This window comes from Cebus imitator, unplaced genomic scaffold, assembly GCF_001604975.1.
Source record: "Cebus imitator isolate Cc_AM_T3 unplaced genomic scaffold, Cebus_imitator-1.0 Scaffold86, whole genome shotgun sequence".
Lineage (NCBI taxonomy): Eukaryota > Metazoa > Chordata > Mammalia > Primates > Cebidae > Cebus > Cebus imitator.
The window spans coordinates 4,137,563-4,146,900 of NW_016107401.1; positions in this window are offsets into that span (position 1 = coordinate 4,137,563).

Consider the following 9,338-nt stretch of genomic DNA (forward strand, 5'->3'; position numbering starts at 1 on the left):
GCATCTGGAGAGGGATGATACAGGATAAGACTGGAAGATGATTTGGATTTTTTATGGCTAGCCTTAACGACTAAGATGTCTGAACTTTATACAATAGGACTTAGGAAGTAATAGATCGTTGAATTAGATGATGATATGATAAAAACTACATATCAAGAAGACGGACCTCAAAGCATGGCTAATATGCAATATGTTAGCTCTACATTTTAACCATGAAACCAAAGAAGAAGAATATTTTAGAAAATCAAAAATGTTTTCTTCATTGTTCCACTGAAGGTATTCACACTGAAATCATGAGCCACAGTCTTGTCCCTTTTTCTGGGCACAGCTATGGATGCACTGCCTTCCTTCTATGTCACCTGCAGCTCTTACTCTGCCTCCTGGCCCTCGTCTGCCAATCCTCTGTGAGTCCCCTGAAGCTCTGTCTGTGTGTTGCCATCTTTTCTCTGTCTACACTCTTTTTTTTTTTTTTTTGAGACCGAGTTTTGCTCTTGTTACCCAGGGTGGAGTGCAATGGCGCGATCTCGGCTCACTGCAGCCTCCGCCTCCTGAGTTCAGGCAATTCTCCTGCCTCAGCCTCCTGAGTAGCTGGGATTACAGGCACGTGCCACCATGCCCAGCTGATTTTTTGTATTTTCAGTAGTGACGGGGTTTCACCATGTTGAGCAGGATGGTCTCGATCTCTTGACCTTGTGATCCACCCACCTTGGCATCCCAAAGTGCTGGGATTACAGGCGTGAGCCACCGCGCCCGGCCCCTGTCTACACTCTTGTCTAGTCTCATTGCTTTAAATATCATCAATGTGTTCAGGACAGCCCAAGTCCGTATCTCCAGCCTTATCCTTTTCCCCAAGCTTTAAACTCATTTAATCAAGAACTCTACCTACGTGTCTAATGGGACTTTCAAACAACCTATCTACATTAGAACTCTGAATTAGTTTCCATGTGTTCCTTCTGCCGGTAACCCATTCACCACCTGCACCTCTCCCAGCCTTCCCTGATAGTTGAAATACATCTACGTTCACTCAGCTACTTAGGTCAGAAAACTAATAGTCGTATTCTTTTTTCCCCCCACACCCCACATTCAATTTATCAGAAATTCTCTACTTACAAAATAAATCTTGAATTAAAAAAAAAAAAAAAGTTGGCCTGGCGCAGTGGCTTACGCCTGTAATCCCAGCACTTTGAGAAGCCAAGGCGGGCAGATCACAAGGTCAGGAGTTCGATACCAGCCTGACCAACATGGTGGAACTTTGTCTTTACTGAAAATACAAATATTGGCCATGCGTGGTGGCACACACCTGTAATCTCAGCTACTCAGGAGGCTGAGGCAGGAGAATTCCTTGGACCCAGGAGGCAGAGGTTGCAGTGAGCTGAGATGGTGCCACTGTACTCCAGCCTGGGCAACAGAGCTAGACTCTGTCTCAAAATAAATAAATAAAGTAATCTTCTAAGAATTCTAGAAACATAATGGCAGCAAGAGTAGAAGAGGTTTTGAATCTTATGAGCCACCACATAAAAACAGGTAGAGTATAAACCCCTAAATCTATGAACAACATTGACGATAAAGTTAGCAGAAGGTATCTCTGATCTCTGAGATACAATGCATGGATTGTGATCTTAAAATATCATTTCCCACTGAAATAAACAAGGGCTTCTTATGGGGCTTATTTTACGTGTGGGGCAGGTCTATACAAGTTGACCCAGGGATATTTTGTGACTCAGATGCCAAGAAAGTTATCAGACTACTTTTTGATATGTCAAAAGAACACCATACTAATCTGAAGAGTCGTTAGCCAAAGATGAGTTTATTTGGAACTTATCGGGATAATAATTTCTATAATAATAATAATGTAAAAGACCAAAATCCAACAAATGCCATTTAACTCCTTGAGTTGAAGATATTAATTTTGCAAGCAACTAACCACAGCCCCTTCTTCCATGAGAGAAGAAAAAATGGCAAAGACCACTTTATATGCACTGTTCTCTCTCAAGCTAATTATTGACCCCTGCAATGTTGTCACTCCTAAACCTCAACATGTATTTATTTAAAATTTATACAGGTTAAACATCTATTTTTTGGTATACTACTATGAATTTTGACAGCTGCAGAAGCACTTTCATACCCAAGATACAGAATAGTTCCATCAACCCAAAATATTTGCTTGTGATTCTCTTCCTTGCTTCTGCCCCTGGCAACCACTGTCTGTTCTCCAACCATATAATATTGCCTTTTATAGGATCTTGTATGAGTAAAATTATCCAATATGTAGCCTTTTGAGCCTGTATTCTTTTACATAGCATAATTCATTTGAGATTGACATACATTGTGTGTGTCAATAGTTTGTTCCTTATTATTGGTAGGTAGAATTATGTTTTGTGGCTGGACCATAGATTGCTTATCTGCTCACCACTTACAGGACACTTAGGCTGTTTCTAGTTTGAGTGATTATGAATAAAACCAATATAATTATCCATTTGCAGGTTTTATTGTGAATAAAATTTTCTTTTCTCTTGGGTAAATACCTAGGAGTGGGATCACTAAATTATAAGTATAGACTTTACAAGAAATTGGCAAACTATTTTTCAAAGTGGCTAAACAGTCATATTTTTTAAATGAATTTGTTATCTTAGGAAAATGAAAAAAAAAATTATTGCCAAAACTGTCTATTAATGGTTAAAAATCAAGCATTGATTCCAGCTTCGCTACATGAGTACACGGTTACATTGGGTAACCAACTAGTAGATAAAAGGAAGTATCTGTTAATAAAATTATTTCTCATAAGAAATGACATGATAAAATATCACCATTTTGCAACCCCTAATGCATTTACCTACTAGTATCACAAAAAAAGTTATAATCAGATACAATGTATTTCCTAACAAAAGAATACAGTATCACCAATAATCTTGCTAAAGGATTAAATCGAAGTCTGATGAAGACCCTGGGTCCAATTTTCAGGAATACAGAGATAAGAAAAACACCAGCACCAAACTAGGCAATCAGCTAATTCCAGGCCAAGAACACCTATGTGTCAAATACCCTACATCATTTAACAAATAAAATGTGAAGAAAAGAAAAGAAAGGATGAGAAAAGCTTTAGCTTAAAAGAGGCTTCAAAACTACATCAACTGTAAGAAAGAAATGAGCTTGACCCAACTATGATGTCTAGAAGTGCATACTACCTGATAAAATTATAAAAAATAGGAGTGAGAAAAAAAGGACAAAAGTAAAAATAGTGCTTATTTTGGCAGAAAAAAGGATTTTAATAAGTCTGGTGTATGTGGAGGGTTTCTGGAGTGACTGCCTAAGTTGTATTTCTTGTTCTGCATTGTGGTTATAAGGGTATTTGCTTTAGAATATCACTAAGCTATGCAATCATCTTATATGATTTTCTGTATCTATGCTTTATTTTACAATAAGAATGGGCTGAGCACTGTGGCTCATGCCTGCAATCCCAGCACTTTGGGGGGCCAAGGCAAGAGAATCTCTTGAGGCGAGGAGTTCAAGACCATCCTGAGCAACATAGTAAGACCCCACCACTATAAAAAATAATTTTTACAATATATGAATGGTTAAAAAAAAAACCCAACCTCATCAGTTCCACTCACACCACTCTAGATTAATTCTCTAACTCTAGAAACCTGCCCCAGGCTTCTAATTGTTATTCCCGCTTCTCCTGTCCCCTGTAGTCCATTTTCCACACTACAGTCAGAGCCATCATTTAAGATGTACAGTTGACTCTTGAGCAATGCAGAGGCTGAGGAGCTGACCCCCAAGCAGTTGAAAATCTGTGTATAACTTTTGGCTCCCCCAAAACCTAACCACTCCTAGCCTACTGTTGATTGGAAATATTACTGATAATATAAACACTTGATTAACTCATAGTTTGTATATTTTCTGCATCATATACTGTAGTCTTACTATAAAGTAAGTTAGAGAAAAGAAAAAGTTATTTAAAAAATCATAAGGGGCCAGGCTCAGTGGCTTAAAATCCCAGCACTTTGGGAGGCTGAGGAGGGCAGACCACAAGGCCAGGAGTTCAAGACCAGCCTGATCAACAGGATGAAACCCAGTCTCTACTAAAAATATAAAAATTTACCGGGCCTGGTAGCATGTGCCTGTAGTCCCAGCTACTCAAGAGGCTGAGACAGGAGAATCGCTTGAACCCAGGAGGTGGAGGTTACAGTGAGCCAAGATCGCACCACTGCACTTCAGCCTGGGTGACAGAGCAAGACTCTGTCTCAAAAAAAAAAAAAAAAAAAAAGAGAGAAAATAAAATATATTTATTAAATAGAAGTGGACTATTGTAAAGATCTTCATCCTTTCTGTCTTCACATTAAGTAGGTTTGTGAGGAGAAAGAAGAGGAGAGGTTGGCCCTGTTATCTCAGGGATGAAAGAGGGAGATAAGAGAGAAGGGGAGGCAGAAGAGGCAAGAACACTCAGTATAACTTTTATTGAAAAAAATTCATATATAAGTGGACCTGCAGAGATCAAACCTGTGTTGTTCAACAATCAACTGTAGATGAGTGATACTCAGCTTTTTAAAACCCTCCAGCGGCTTCTCATTGCAATGAGAAGAACACCTATGCACCTGAAAAGTTCCTCACCTCTACCTGGGTCCTGAACCCCGTATTCTTCTACTCATTTCTCCTTCGCTCAGTTCATCCTGATCTCAGGACCTGGCACTCATTCTCCCTCGCCCTCTCCCTCCAGATCTTTGCACTTCAGCCTTCATTCCACGACTTCAAATCTCCAGTGAGTCTTCCCTAAGAATCTAGTTATCCTCTCTCCTCTCTCTAGTCATTCTTTCTCCCATCATCCTATCTTTTTTGTTGTTCATGGCACTTATATTCTATTGGAAATTTTTTGATGGATTGATAATCAATGTGTTTTTATATGCTACTCCCTGTCTCTTCTTACCAGAAATCTGTATAAGCTTCCTGAACACAGAGACTGCTTTATTAATTGCTATATCACTATGAAAATTTTTTAAAAAGCCTATCATTGAATGGGCACTCCCATTGCCTTTAATATTTTACTTTAAGCTCTGGGGTACATGTGCAGATCTTGCAGGATTGTTACATAGGTATACACATGCCATGGTGGTTTGCTGCCTCCATCCCCACTTCACCTACATTAGGTATTTCTCTTAATGTTATCTGTCCGCAATCTCCCCACCCCCTGCTATCCCTCCCCTAGCCCCCCACCCCGCAACAGACCCCAATGTGTGATGTTCCCCTTCCTGTGTTCATGTGTTCTCATTGTTCAGCACCCACTTATGAGTGAGAACATGCGGTATTTGGCTTTGTGTTCTTGTGTCAGTTTGCTGAGAATGATGGTTTCCAAATTCATCCATGTCCCTGCAAAGGACATGAACTCATCATTTTTATGGCTGCATAGTATTCCATGGTGTATATGTGCCACATTTTGTTTATCCAGTCTATCTTTGATAGGCATTTGGGTTGGTTCCAAGTCTTTGCTATTGTAAACAGGCACTGCAATTTTTTAAATGTCTATAAATTAATAAACAAATCAGTGAATGACTAAATGAATAAATATTCAGTCTTAGCTCTACCCATGATGTCCTCATGCTACAGCAGAGCTGACTATACAAGACAACGTGGCATCAACCCCAGAAGCCCCTCCTCAATATACCCCATTAGAATGACAGTGGTGTTTTTTCAAGGTTGAGATACACATTGCCACAGCCTCACCTATTTTGCTGAAGGCTAAACTGTTGCCATCTATTTTAATCAAACCATGCCTATGTCCTCTTTGTTCTAGAAACCTATAGTTCTCTATTTCTAATTAAAACCAAAGATTACAGGACCAAGACACTAAGGTGGCCACAGCTTGGAGAAGGGAACAATGGAAGTCATAGGTTACAGATAGGCACCAAGACATGGAGAGTAACAGAGTGAGGCAGCAAGAAAGAGGGAAGGCCAACACAGAATGGACGAAAAATGACCTGAGAGCAGAGCCTTCTGTAATATCACTCTTTTAAAAAAAAAAAAAAGAAAGAAAGAAAGAGAGGAAGAAAGAAAAAAAAGAATGAAAAAGAGAAAGAAAGAGAAAGAGGAAGAGAGAACGGGAGTCTTGCTCTATTGCCCAGGCTAGAATGCAGTCTAAAAATGGATATTAAAAACCTCTTTTATGCCAATAATTGTGCTTAACAATGGAGACAGGAAGGAATAAGGGAGGAAAATAACAAACAAGCAGCCAACCAATATTTAATTTAAACCTGTGAAATGCTATGCAGTTACTGAGGAATGATTTACTTCCAATTATGTAGTCACTTTTAAAGTAGGTGTGATGTGGTACTGAGAAGAATGTATGTTTTGTGGATTTGGGGTGGAGAGTTCTGTAAATGTTTATTAAGTTTACATGTTCCAGATCTGAGTTCAAGTCCTGGATATCCTTGTTAATTTTCTGTCTCGTTGATCTGTCTAACATTGACAATGTGATGTTAAAGTCTCCCACTATTATTGTGTGGGAGTCTAAGTCTCTTTATAAGTCATTAAGAACTTGCCTTACGTATCTGGGTGCTCCTGTATTGGGTGCATATATATTTAGGATAATTAGCTCTTCTTGTTGCATTGATCCTTTTACCATTATGTAATGCCCTTCTTTGCCTCTTTTGATCTTTGTTGCATTAAAGTCTATTTTATCAGAGGCGAGAATTGCAACGCCTGCTTTTTATTTATTTATTTATTTTTTGCTCTCCATTTGGTTGGTAAATCTTTCTCCATCCCTTTGTTTTGAGTCTTTGTGTATCCTTGCATGTCAGTTGGGTCTGGATGCAGCATACTGATGGGTTTTGGCTTTTTATCCAATTTGCCTGTCTGTGTCTTTTGATTGGGGCATTTAGTCGATTTACATTTAGGATTAATATTAATATATGAGAGTTTAATACTGCCATTTAATGCTAGCTGGCTGTTTTGCCCATTAGTTGATGTAGATTCTTCATTATGTTAATGTTCTTTACCTTTTGGTATATTTTTGGAATGGCTGATACTGGTTGTTCCTTTCTATGTGTAGTGCTGCTTTCAGAAACTCTTGTAAAGCAGGCCTGGTGGTGATTAAATCTCTGAGTACTTGCTTGTTCACAAAAGATTTTATATTTCCTTCACTTGTGAAGCTTAGTTTGGTTGGATATGAAATTCTGGGTTGAAAGTTCTTTTCTTTAAGGATGTTGAATATTGGCCCCCACTCTCTTCTTGCTTAGAGGGTTTCTGCTGAGAGATCTGCTGTGAGTCTGATGGGCTTCCCTTTATGGGTAACCTGACCTTTCTCTCTGGCTGCCCTTAGCATTTTCTCCTTCATTTCAACCCTGGTGAATCTGATGATTATCTGCCTTGGGGTTGCTCTTCTTGAGGAGTATCTTTGTGGTGTTCTCTGTATTACCTGGAGTTCAATATTGGTCTGCCTGGCTAGGTTCGCAAAGTTCTCCTGGATAATATCCTGAAGAGTATTTTCCAACTTGGATTCATTCTCTTCATCACATTCAGGTACACCTATCAAACTTAGATTAGGTCTTTTCACATAGTCTCATATTTCTTCGAGACATTGCTCATTACTTTTTACCCCTTTTTCTCTAATCGTGTCTTCTCATTTTATTTCATTGAGTTGGTCTTCGACCTCTGATATCCTTTCTTCTGCTTGGTCAATTTGACTGTTAAAACTTGTGCATACCTCGCGAAGTTCTCGTACTGTGTTTTAGCTCCATTAATTCACTTATATTCCTCTCTAAATTGTCTATTCTCATTAGCATTTCGTCAAACCTTTTTTAAAGGTTCTTAGTTTCTTTGCATTGGGTTAGAACATGTTCTTTTAGCTCACAGAAGTTTCTTATTATCCACCTTCTGAAGCCTGAGTCTGACAATTCATCATGCTCATTCTCCATCAGGTCTTGTTGCCTTGCTGATGAGGAACTGCCATCTCCTGAAGGAGGAGAGGCATTCTGATGTCGGATGTTTTCAACCATTTTGCGCTGGTTTCTTCCCATCTTTATGGCTTTATCCACCTGTCGTCTTTGTCATTGCTGACTTTCAGATTGGGTCTCTGAGTGGATGTCCAACTTGTTGGTGATGACGTTATTTCTGTTTCTTTGTTTTCCTTCGGTGGATGCCCCTCCCCCACAGAGCTGGCCCTTCCCAGGTTCAGCTGTGCTTGCTGTGAAACTCTCAACTGTCAGCATTTCCAATTGCTGTTTTTTTGTAGGGTTGGGACCAGCCGAGCCCGATCACCTGGCTCCCTGTCTCAGAGCCCACTTTTCTTCTTTTCCTGATTGAACGGTCAATTCTCTCCCAGGTGCCCCAGTCTGCCAAAAAGGCACCGGGATCTGTGCAACTTCCTGTGCAGTGACCGCGCCGGCTGAAACAGAGGCGTGAGATTCTTGGAGCTTTTCAGTCCGGGAATCTCCTGTTCTGGCTCCCCGCTTCGGTCCCCCTTTCAATCAGCTGAATGAGTGGCTCTGCCTTCCCGGAGCTCCAAACGCCAACTAAAAGGTTACCCAGCCCTGCACACTCGCACTAAGAACCGCCATGCCGGGATGCTGGCAAAATAGCCGCGGGGGTCAAAAGAGTTGTGCTGGCAACCCGTGGGGCTCCTCCACTGGGAATCTCCTGGTCCATGGGCAACAAAAATTCCTCTGGAAGGGCCGGGCACAGTGGCTCACGCCTGTAATCCCAGCACTTTGGGAAGCCAAGGCAGGTGGATCACGAGGTCAAGTGATCGAGACCATCCTGGTCAACCTGGTGAAACCCCGTCTCTACTAAAAATACAAAAAATTAGCTGGGCATGGTGGTGCGTGACTGTAATCCCAGCTACTCAGGAGGCTGAGGCAGAATTGCCTGAACCCAGGAGGCAGAGGTTGCAGTGAGCCAAGATAGCGCCACTGCACTCCAGCCTGGGTAACATGAGTGAAACTCCGTCTCAAAAAATAAAATAAAATAAATTCCTCTGGAAGTCTGGCCGCCCACTCACTCCTGGCACCTTCACTGGGAGCTGCAATCCTGAGCTGCTGCTAGTCGGCCATCTTGGATCTCTCTCTGTAATATCACTCTTTAGGAGATAGGATAACAAAGAACTCAAGAAGGAATATGTAGAGATGTATAGGAGGAGTCACACGTGTTCAGTGTTGCAGTTGTTCAGCCAGAAAATATTTTCAAGAACAAGCCAATCAAACTGTAAAAGATTTTGGCATTGAAATTTAGGAAGAACTAAGTAACCTAAAAAGAGACTATCCAAGGCAAGGGAGGGGAGGCAAGTTGAAAATAAAGATAACACAGTATCTCATTTTGTTCATAATGTGTTTCAAGATGTCCTTTAACCG